Raw genomic sequence first — 12,595 nt, 5'->3', positions numbered from 1 at the left:
GGCTCTTAAGTTATGTTTTCTGCTTACGTAAAGCTATCTCAGCCAAGAATCATAAGGATGTGTAAGTAAAAAGAGTGAAAACTGCACTGGAAGCATATAAACACCTGTTTTAAACTTACATTGTTAAAACAACAAAAATATGGGATCAAATTCAGTTCTAGCAGTGTGTACGTATCTCTACTGGTATCAGTGAAACTGAAGCTATTAACACCGGCAGAACATGTGATCCATAGGTACAAGTTATGGTCACACTAGAAGAGTTCCAGGACACAAACGTTTTACTTGGTAAAAGAATATGTGGTGTCTCATTACACATCTAAATTCAAAACATGAGATGGCCATATCCATGGTATATAAGTTTGGAAAGCATCCACAGAATATTCAAATATATAATTCACAAAAATGAAAGTTATTCAACAAACAGGTAGTCAATACTACCCAGAAACAACCCAACAGATTAATTTACAAAGATTGCATATCTTTGTCACTTTCTTGACCTTTAAAGTAAAGCCTAATTCCAATTAGTTCAGTTATAAAGTCCATAACTCTTGTAGGTACTGCAGTGTGCAACACATTATCATTTTACAATGTTCTCCCTGATTTGCAGCACAAAACATGCACTCCTTATGGGAATTTGTTGGCAGGCATTTAGGGCAGCTGGAAGTGATCATGAAGTGCAATTACTGTCTGTGCATATCCACATCTGGAAAACAGTTCTTTGCAGATTTTAAAATAGCCTTAATGAAGAATGGAACCTTGTGCTTGAATAGATGGAAAGGGTGAAGGGGTCTCAACGCCAAATTTGTTAAAGAACTAGAATGAAAAGAACACACTGTACAGAAATAGAAAATAATTAACAGAAAATTAATTATTGTCAGAAGTGTTTGCAATTATTCTTCACAAAGGGAGAAATATCATTCTTGAGCAGGGGTGAAGGGAAGTTCTCCATTACATAAAACATTTAACATTTGCTATTAAAGATTTAACAGTGATGATATTGGCTGAGTGAAGTACATTAGGTGATATTAACTTTAACACGTAAGCTCACCAAGTCTCATGGTCAGGGCGACACTGGTTGGTGTGAGAGCTGCTAAAAGGTTTACTGGAAAAGGTCTAGGGGCAAAATGGAGGCAATCCAAGAAATGCCAGTGCTATTGTTAAGAGGTTGCGACAATGGGTTCCTTGTGATGGGAGCTGCTACATGACATGCTGGGTCCAGCCCTTTCATTGCCTCAGAGAATCTCCTGTGTGTACATTCAAATAAACTTCACAGTATTTATTACTAACTCTTTGTGATTTTGGCCAGACTGGCCACATTTCTAGTTGCTTTAGGATGATGGATGGCTGAGAATGGTCAATTCATAGCATGCTGCAGGTAGCTGTAAATTAATGTGCACAAGAACCCTCACCTGGAAATGTCGCTGTATTTTATTTCCTAGTTCAGTTGTGCTAGGTTCAATAATTCTCTCAGTGTTTATGTCCTTCAACTTGAACTCAAACCAGTGAACACTGCTGCTCCTCAGAATCTCTAAAAATTGGGCAAATTAAACAAAGATTATGCAAAGCAGAACACACAGTAATTAAGACATACCTATCACACATCTAAACGTATTCCAAAATCTCTTTAAAACTGGTTTAATTTTCAAACTTAGTTTATGGAACTACCTAAAGCTTTCTCTTTGACTCCTCCCCAGAAAAAATAATATCTTTTTTCTCCTTTATGTGACTGGTATTCAGTTTTTAACCTTTCCTGAGACTTGCTTTGGGATGAGACATAACGCTACAACTGACCACTCGCAGCCATGAGACGTCTCAGAGCAGAGCTCTCTTTTCACAGTCTCACTTACAGAAAATCATCTTACAAGGAGAAATCTGCCATAGAGTTTCTTTGCATTCCTCCTTCCCTGTGTTTAGTTATTGATGCTGCTAAACAGCTCCTGCTCTCTGCCCTGCACATAGGCACACCATTTCATCTGAGTCTAACAAGCTGAATGCGCAATTAGCAAAATTTGTTCTTACTCCTTCCAGTAGAAACAATCTTGTACAAATTCACTTAGGCTTTTCAGGATCCCCTCTTTTTTTTTTTTTTTTTTTCCTCAGGAGACCTGTCTAAATCACTGTGTTTCACCCATTTCAGCAGAAGCAGGATCATGTCCTATGTGAGCATTTCTATACTTAGGATATTAATTGCTTTTAACAGACCTCAGCTAAGCTATACAAGTACTTAACACAAATATAAACCAACCACTATAAATATAAAAGATCATAACGACAAAGATTTTACAACCATGCCAAAATATTTACTTTTTTTTTTTTTTCCTGAGGGAGAAATCTAAAGCAGAAAAAAGCAGTGGAGAGAGAGTAGAAAAAAATTGAAGGGTAGCAAAGCCAGAACTGCTCAAGTGGAAACAGTGAATTTCTGCAGCCCTGAACTAATTTTGCTGCTCATACAAGAACAGGCTGGTCAGGTCACCATGCAGGATGCTATGTTAGCTGCCTTGCAAGTGGCCAACACCATGGCCAACACATTGCCCAGAGAAGGGACTGCCTTCAGACTTCGCCACAGTCTGCAGCCTCTAGCTGGATTTTCTGCCAAGTGTGGGCAAAAGAACAAGCACAAGCTGTTTCTCCAAGTCTGCAGGGTCAGCTCACCTTGGTGGTCCCCTGGCATGAGCAGGACCTTGCCTGTAGACCGGAGAACAGGGTGGCAACTCTGGGCAGTGGCTGTTTCTGCCAGACAGGCTCTCCCAGGCACATTCTGCAGACAGATTTCATCAGAACAAAGCCGACCTTAACAAGCGTAGGCCCCTCTAATGATGTTTTATTGTGAGTAAACACAAGACTAAGAACAGCTGGTTAAAGTGGATTTTTCATTCTTCAGTTGGGAAGGAACCACTGGGAGCATGTGTCCCTACATTAGCATCACAGCAAGCATGAGGTTTCACCCAGTAATCCCTGCAGTAAGCCAGTAACTTCTGGTAGAAGACAGAGGATTTCAGGAAATGCTTTGAGGGCTTTGCTTGCAATGCACCGAAAGTTGCTTGTTGTCCTGAGAATCTCTGCCATGCAAAGACCCAGCCAGCTTCCCTGGGTGTTGCATGTGTTGCATGTACAGGACACTCTCCCCCTCTCCACTAGATGCAGGGGATGCAGGAGGAAGAACAACTAAAACTTCTGTCTGTGGACTGTTGGTAAAGTTTGCTCTCCATTACATCTCAGGCAAAGGATCTTCATCATCATTATTTTTGTTGTTGTTGTCCCTAGAGTCAGCACAAATGAAAAGTAACTCCTCTGTAGCATTCACAATAAAAAAAATATAGGAAAATATAAGCAAAATACTACTTTCAATAGTGCCATGCTTGCATTTTCTCTGGAAGTAGCTTTACATTAGGAAATTAGTCTAATTTGAAGTCTAATTTGTAATTAACACTAGCTTACTTTCCACAGAGATTTTTTAATTGCCTTTATGCTAGAAATAGGCAAATATTTTTGGCTAAAGGAGAAGTGTCTTGAAGGCCTCAGAGATGAATTTTGATGCCTGCAGTCCCATTCTTACCTTGAAGCTAGACTCACCAGCAAGACTACATCTCCCCTAACGTTTCATTGTCTGAGATTTCCCAAATGGAGTTCCCAAATGCTCAACTCTCCTTCAATAAGGAAAGAGACCATGACGTATAACAGAAGGCTTAGCAGCAAACTCCAATTTCCCAATGGCACAATGTTAAAAATATTTTGGGGCATTGAGTTAATTAAAAATGAGATGTTAGATGGAAAATGACAATGAAATTGAAATCCTACCTCTGCACCCCCACCCTGGAAAATTATACAGAAAGAAATTTCTGTCCAGAATCTGTTTTCCCACTCCTCAGATGGAAAGAAAAGCATAGGGAAAGTAGATGCATTTTCCAATAAATGCATACTGAGCCTGTGACAAGGTATAAACTCAACATCAACACATCATTCCTAGCACTACACAGATTTCTCTCTGCTGGAAGCAGGAGTACAATTACACATAGACTTACAGACAGCTGGCCTGCAGTATGAATTTTTCAACACTTTGATTTTGAGATAGATAAGAAAAAGAGCCTATGCCACAAACCTGGTGGGGGAAGTTTTGCCTACAGGAGATGATGAATATTCAAATCACAGCTTCCATGAAATACCATAGCACTTTAGTCAAATAGAGTTTGAAACAAAACCATTCCTCAAATGCTTTGGCTCTGTTCCACAGTTCAAAGTGTTTCACTTCAAAACAACAAAAATAATAAAAAACTACAATTTTATTTTTCCCTAATTAAAATACAATACTTGAGCAAATAATTTTTCTCAAATTCCTTTCTTTTCCAAAGCCGGTGTTCAGCATTTCACATTGCTTGTCTTCATCTTCCAAACAAGGATCTTTAGCCATATGCAGATTAAAAGATATGCCGATGGGCATCCATCATGCCATTAGTCCTAATTAAGTATCTCACACATGCTCGCATTTCTCCCTCTCCTGCCCCATGACAGTAAGTCTCATAGTTTATCCTTGCACCGATAGAGAAAGACTCCCACTAACAGATACAGCCTGACAAAATGCTGGAGAAGAAAATTATTTATTGTAACAAATACTTTGCCTTTGTACAGAAGGTGTAAGCGCTAATAATTGGCAGTCGTGAAATGAATGATGACTGTAAGTTATTGAGGGACTTAGATCCTTCTTCCAAATGCATCCTGAGAAATAATAATAAAAAAAAATAAAATATGTATTTGGAGATAAGGAAAACCTCATAAAAATGGTAAATTAGGTTAGGGAGCTCTGGGGAATCTGGAAAAAATACACCCATAGGTCCCTGCGATAAGTGGTAGTTGATAAAAGAACTAGTCCCAGTCTTTTGTGATGATCCCCAGTGCACAGTGACTAGTACTTCTCATGAGTCACAGGATCAGATCTGGGCTGGAAATACAGTGAGAGTATTCAAACATGGAAAAGAAATCAACATGGAGTATGTCACGGATCGGAGTGGAAGGTCTTCAGGTCACTTGAAAAATCATCAACAAAGATATCAGGTGGTTTTAATGTGGATTTATGAAAGTGTGACTTAACATAATTAATGAAATGATTTGTACAGGGATGGGGGAGACTGAATCAGGACCAGGTTGGAGTGACTTGCACAGGAATCAAGGAAAAGAGTTAGGAAGGCCCTGCCACTGAGTCACGAGACTTAGAGTCTACCCCCTTGCTTTCTAAACACCTTCTCAGAGAGGTATCCAGATGCAGCTGGACCCACTCCTCGTCCCAAATGTGGTCAACAGTTTATGACTAAAAGGGTTTAGATGTAGAGATTTTAGTGTAGTTCTTTAACATGCAGTTATGGGTTTGGTGTGATTTGGAATAGCAGTAAACTAAGGTTGATTGACACTATTATAACTAATAAAAAAATTAGATCATATGATTTTTTATCAGCTTAATCAATAATAAAAAAAATTGCTTTAATCAACGCAGAGCTTTGATTAAAGATCTAACAAAGTTTCTAAATTAAAATGCACATGTAGGCACACACACAGAGATACAGAGGTTAACCTGTTGAGATGTTAAATTTTGGTACGTATTTTCACAAAAGAAGTTGCAATATACACCCACTTAACCCACAGAATCAACTTATAATAACCTAATATAATTGACTTTTCCCCTATATAAGAGAAATGGTGGCTACTTACTCTTCCCAGTTGGATGAACCAACTTCCTTTGTGAGGCACTCAGGATCACAGCCTGTTGCATGTTGCAATCTCAGGGAGCCCCAAGGGGCATCCCTCTTAGGACTAATATTTAAAGGGTCTCAGGATTACTCCCTCTGGTCATTATTTTACCATGGTGGCCACAATTCAGATTGGTTCATTTTTGGCACCTTTCAGAGTGGGCCTGTGTTCTGAGCAGGACAGGTCCCAGGTGTGTTTTGCAAACAACAGAGTCCCAGGAACAGTTAGAGAGTGCCTGATCACCCCAATTCACTGTATTTGCACTAAGACAAGAGGTACCCAATTGTCTGGACTCACTATTCTAGTAGACAAGGCCAGAAAACACTGGACCTTCCCAGCTCACTGCACTTGCTGTTGAAACAAGAACAATGTTGGACACACCGCCCTTGTAACTAAAGCAAGGACAATGGGAGCTGGTGTTGATGTTGCAGTGTGGCTCAGTGAACAAGAGGTCTGCATCACCACAGGATATTATCCCCACTTTAGGTCCTGAGCAGGGATCTAGTGCAGTACATGAACAACTCAGAGGTAACAACCAAAAGCCATGGGCCTCTTACAAGTGTAACAGATAAAAGGTGTCAGGTAGGGAATAGGCCTTAATAATGAGAGTAATACTCATCACTTTGCATGTTCAAAGGCAACTTGAGAAGAGACAGAAGTGTCTGTATTTGTTCCCACATTTTGCAGATGGAGAAAATAAGACCCTAAAACCTATTTCCATTTCAATGAACTTCCAGTTGTTCAAACTCTTGTGCTGGGGCTGAGCTCTCCTAAGTGAAGAGCAACTGATAGAGCCTCTCAGTCTTAATTTACATTGCATGTCATCCAATTTCCCCTCGAGAAAGTAACTCAGTGGTAAAGGAAAGATGTGGTTCCCAGCCATGACTAGTGCCAGCTCGGAGGTCTTTCATCTTTGTTGCACCATCTGTCCTTCTTGAGGACCAAATCCTGCTCTGGGTCATTTAGGGAAGGAGATGTTGCAGGGCCATTGCACACAAGTAAGTCTGACTGGTTCCGGAAATCCATACTTGAGGAAGGAAACTCATTTTTCTGGAGCTCTGGGAATACTTTTTCCTCTCCATGAAGCGATAGGAGGGTCATGTCAAGGGGCTTCAGATCCAGCCCCTCAAATACTTTGAAGCAGCCAAGGAGTGCAGCCAAAGCTACACATCTTTTCCCAAATGCAGCCCCTTCCTGATTCCACTTTAAAAGTGATTTGCTTACAGTATCTCTGGCTTCCCTCTCTGCACCTGCCACTCAATCAGAGCTAAATGTCAAATGTCTTTGCCATCAGCCATGCCAGGCATGCTATAAAAAGCAGCTGTCTGCCTGACAGACTGTTCTCTCTGGAAGTCCTGACTTCAACTTTACCATAATTTGCAGTCTTCCTTTAATTTTATTTTTAACACTCACTCTCCCCAATGATCTGTGTGTCACCCTGGGATCACTCTGTGGCAAGGGCATCCCAAAGGAGTATGCTTCCCTCCACAACCCTCTGCAGGAACAAAGGCAGGTGGGAATATCTGAATCCTTGTGGACCCAGGGATGAACTGAGCAGTACAATCATCCCGTGGTCTGCTGAAATGATCTTGGGAGGGAGATGTTCACAGAGAGACTCCCAAGTGACAGGTCTCATCACCACCATGCTCCATACACTTGTGTCATGGCTTCAGGCATCTTCACACCCTGCCTTTCCCTGTGGGCATTAATACCATAGGCAGGCAGCAAAAGTCAGACAAGATTTGGAGTCACCCACAGTGACTTTGGCAACCAGCTCTGGGGAGAGCTGACCTGAGTTTACCCAAGCATGGTCATCCAACTTGGTATCTGCAATGCAGTCCTCTTGTGTGCATGGGTGTGTTTCTCATTTGATGTTGAGGCTTGTGGGAAGAAAATTGCTGGGGCTGAAATACTGCAAGCAACAAAAAGCTGTTGACTTTCTGACATAAAATTGCATATTCTGCACTGCTTTCCAGAGAAGCAGCATTGTGGGGAATTATATTGCATCTCCCTGTTTCCAAAATTACTTGGTTGAAAAGGATATTTTTTTAAATAGCAAAAAAGGTGGTTATTCCTCTTCCATTCCCACTGTAAAAAGTTTCCTGTCAGTTGCACTGGGGCTGCTCAGGCATTTCATCCTGCCCCCTCCTGGCAGAGGGGCACAGCTAGAACCCACTCTGTCCACTGCCCCCAGCTCAGGCACTGCCACTGAATGTGCTTCATTATTGCTGCTCCTTCGACCTGTTTGGTGCTGAGCAGCAGCTCAGGTGGGAAAGAAAAGTGCTTTTTTTCTACTGGAGCTAGCACAGGATCCCACTATCGTTCCTCCCCTCTCCTGTCATCACCTGGTCCTGTTTTCATCCCCACGCTGTCTCCACCTGTGATGTCTCCTGCAAGACGTGGCTGTCAGCACCACTGAATTTTGCCTTAGACATGGCATTTTACCCTCCCTTGTGAATCCAGCCCATCCTGCTTCCTTTGAACCTACAGTTTGATTTTTAAAAGGGACTTTTCAGAGAAAATTACCATATTGACTACCATGCTTGTCTAACCTCTATGACATCCATTCTTCTGTGTTTCTGAGCAGGAAAGGTATTTTTAGCCTGGTTATCAGCACCAGAAATAGTCCAGAATTTAGACTGTTTTTCTCTTGTCTTGATCATTGCCACCAAAAAAATTTAGCAACAAGAGGCAGGCTCACAGTGTGAAGTGTTATCCACAAGAGTCCAGCTCCTATTCCCAGGGACACATCAGCTCTGCAGTGAGAGACAGAAAACATGCTTTTGTTTGCACACAAGAAGATAGGACTGAAGTACAAAGCTGTGTATATAACAAACAAAATGGGACTTGCAGTTAAAGGAGACAGTTTTCATTCCTTTTTTACAGAACAGAATGGTTTAGGTTGCCAGGGACCTTTCAAGGCCACCTAGTCCAATCCCCCTGCAGTGAACAAGGACACCTTCCCCTAGATCAGGTTGCTCAGAGCCCTGTCCAGCCTGACCTGGAATGTCACCAGGGGTGGGGCACTTACCACCTCCCTGGGCAACCTGGGCCAGTGTTTCACCACACTCATTGTAAAACATTTCTTCCTTGTAACTAGTCTTACACAGGATTAGCTCTGTCAATTTTCCCATTGTTTATGCACATAGAAAATTACTTGAAACATCAGGGTGGATCCAACTTAGATATATTTGATGATGGAATTTATTCTAAACACCAATCAGGCAAGTCCATACTTGGGTGACAAAATCTCAAGAGATTTCTTTCTAATGCAGGATATTAAAAGTACATGTGGCGTCAAGAAAATGTACTAATATGCTCAGAGTCTGATATTGCAAACCGGCTTTACCAGTTGATTTCAGCTGCATCTTTGTCATGTGGCCTTCACCTACTCTCTCTTCTTTCCTGTGAATTCCTGTAGTCACTTGCAGACTTCATTAGGAAACTACTTTGACTCTGCTAATAATCCTGATGTGAATGTAAAATTAATCTCATTTAAAACCAAGACCCTGCCCAAAAGCACATTTCAGCAAAGTCTGTAAGCAGATGCTTAAATCCATCCCTATTAAACACAACACATTAGTGCTTCCCTGAAGATTTTGCAGATACAGGTCTCCTGACTGGATTGTAAATGGTGAGTGGCTTTGATTTTAGTGTGCCAAAGGAATTTGAAAGCAATTTAATTTTCATAATGAGAATCTTTCTGCCAACAAACGACAAGTGGCTCTAAGTCAGTCTTTTTGCTGTCTATGTAAATTAGATTAAATAAGATTATGGCATTATTAGCATTATTAGGGTTATCATTAGGAAATTGCTATTCACAGCACTTTTATTGTCATATTCTACAATAAGGAAAGCAAATGTGTTAAAATTATTGAACATCAATACATAAGCTCTTAATAATCCAATGGTATCAATGAGTTCACCTTTGAGATTCAGTTGTAAAAGTCATCCTTTGCTAGTTAATATCCAATTGCTCATTAGAAGTGATTCTTTCAGACTCAGTGTCTTTCTAATGAAGATACATAGTCATTACATCACAGTCAACCTATTCTTAGTACAGTCATTGAACGGCATTTCATTGTTGCTATTTTATTATTATAATTGACATGTAATAATGGTATCATGACCCAAACCATCACATCAGACCTTTATCTTGTCACACACTTTAAAACACACCAATGAGCTGTGGCTAGCACTCAGACTGTGAGTTTTAAGGCAAATGTACATGCTGCATAGAGGTGATACATACATTGCATTGCTCATTCCTGCAACTCAGGGCTAAACTGTTAATCCATTAGGTCCCAGAGAGCACAGTATACAGCAGAATACAGTAATAAAGTATATAGTGTGTGAATATGTATAATACACTATACATTTTATATAGTATATAATAACAGTAAGTATCAGAAGTAATAACTCTCTTCATGTGTTTTCTGTCTATGAACTACTTGTTAGGAAATATTTAATTTCCAGTTCTCACTTCATAGGTATAGTCTGATGATGATAGCAGACATCATAGGAAATGTCTGTTTTGAAAATATCTGACATTAAGCATGCACTTAATCTTTGATAGGCTGAACTCTGAAAACAGCATTTTACCTTCTTCTTGACCTTTGACTCACTATGTTCTCATGCAGCACATCATGGGAGGTCATTCATTTTGCGATAGGGAAAGGAAAAACTTGAGCTGCCCTGACTTTGTTTGGACAACTTAAATTTGGCTTGTGATTTTTCACAATTAATGAGAATTTTTTGCTCACACTGCAATGAGTGGCAAAACTTGCCTGGACTTCAGTAGTTATGGAGCTGTTAAAATATAATTGTATTTTCCAGGACATTTCCAGACATAGAAGAAATCAATATTGAGTTATTTTAGACTTGGTATTCTCACAGAATTTTCCACTGATTAAACTTTTGCACCTTTGAAAACTGTAAGAATTCAGATTTTTTGCATGCATACAACCATTTCATGTACTCATCCCTTGCTACCCAGACAGTGACATGTAGACAAGCTACAATGACAGTCTGTTCCACACATTCAGATATTCCAGCTTCAGACAACACATCTGGTATTGCGTCTGGGACTAGATAAGAGGTATCTTTTTTCTTTTTATATATTTAACAACCACCAGATTCACTCAAATCCATGTGGATATAACAGAGATCCTTAGAAATCACTGTTTATTCCTGCATAAAATGTTGAGTATCCAAATAAAGCTCCAGAGAAGGTGATTTCCACAGTTCAAGGAGGAGGACAATTTTATATCTGCTTCAAAGTTTATGTTATTTAGACCCTAAGTTTAAATTGCAGTTGTTGTACACATCTAAACTATGATGTCACTTTGAACAACATGGGACAAACCCCCCTGTCTTCAGTTCAGTTTCTTCTAGAATTTAGATACAGTACTTCAGGTTGGCAAATAGGCTCCTAGGAGTAGGATTTCAGTGTATATTTAATATGGAGCACATACTTCTGTGCTTTGCTGAACACAGGTGAATTTAAACTATTTGCTGAATGGGTCTTAACTAAGTGAGAATCACTGCAGCTAGATAGGGGTAGTTGTGGACCTAAGGCAGAAAGAAGTGCTCAACTTTGTTTCTTAAATCTTCTGAACTGCTTCAGAACCATTTCTAGAAATTACTTTTCTCCTATTTATCCTGCAGCTGTGCTTTGACATGATGACTTAAACCATAAAGTACCCCATCTCATACACTCGAGCCATAAGCTGGTAGTTTCTATCCCATCTTTGCAATCTTTTTATTGCCTAGTCTGTCTTTGCAAAGAAATAAACAATCCTTTTTTAGAGAAGTGAGATATCCATTTAGACTGCATGCATGACAGCTGTTGGCAGACAGGGAACCTCTGTTCTTCACAAAAGAGATCGTTCTGTGTGTTTGTATTGCCATTTGGGAGCAGCCCCACTGCATTATGATCTCTGGGGTTGGCTGGAGCACCTTTGCACCAGCTGTAGGGCAACCCCACTACTGAGGTATTTCCTTTGGAAGAACCAACAGCACCTGCAATTCAGAGCCAACAGGCTTAGCAGTATCCCAACTGTGGCTGGATATTGCTTGACCGCCCATGTCCTTTCCCTCTACTCTAGCTGTTTCTTTAGTTTAGCCGTTGGTCTGATTCAGGCAGACAAGATAGTCTGTGGTCCTTCTTAGGACCCTCACTGCCTCCCAGGAACTTAGAGAATGGGTTCTGTGGTACCAGTCCCAGTGCAGCTCCCCTGCAACTTTGTCATATGTCCAGCTGGTTGCATGATGAAACAATGGGTGGTATTTTGGTTTGTCCATGAAAGATGTGTCAAAAAGGCTCAACCCTGATTTAACACATGAGAAAGCTATTAGGGAGAAAAGAGTAGACAAATGTCTGAAGAAGAAAGACAAAAAACTAGCTAATTCTGGAGGCAACCTCAGTTATGTTATTATTTGATGCCAGTAGTTACAAAAATAGTTACTGTGCTCCTTAGACCACAATGACTCTCAAAATGGCTGAGAGCAGCCACATCAGTAGCAGCAATAATGTTGCACGTGTCTGGAATAACAACCCTACAAGGAATGTAAGACATATCACAAGTAGGTTGCAACTCACCCATATGCATGTCCCAGGGGACAGTGGCATGCATGTGAGCTAGTGATGTTGATATGGGTGAGACTAGCTTGCTGGGACAATGTTCTGGCACAAGACTGGAGCTACCTTCAGGACTGATGTGGAAGCTAGTAATATCATCTCAGAGAAGTGACAAAGGCTTGCCATGGCCCATCTGCTCCCCCCTGGGAAGAAACAGTTGTCAGTGAGAAATGACCAAGGAAAATATATGAATGAGACCACAACTGCAGAATTGAG

The sequence above is a fragment of the Apus apus genome, chromosome Z (assembly GCF_020740795.1).
Source record: "Apus apus isolate bApuApu2 chromosome Z, bApuApu2.pri.cur, whole genome shotgun sequence".
In the NCBI taxonomy this organism is placed as follows: Eukaryota; Metazoa; Chordata; class Aves; order Apodiformes; family Apodidae; genus Apus; species Apus apus.
The sequence above is the reverse complement of the archived record's forward strand: the minus strand, read 5'-3'. Positions refer to the sequence as shown.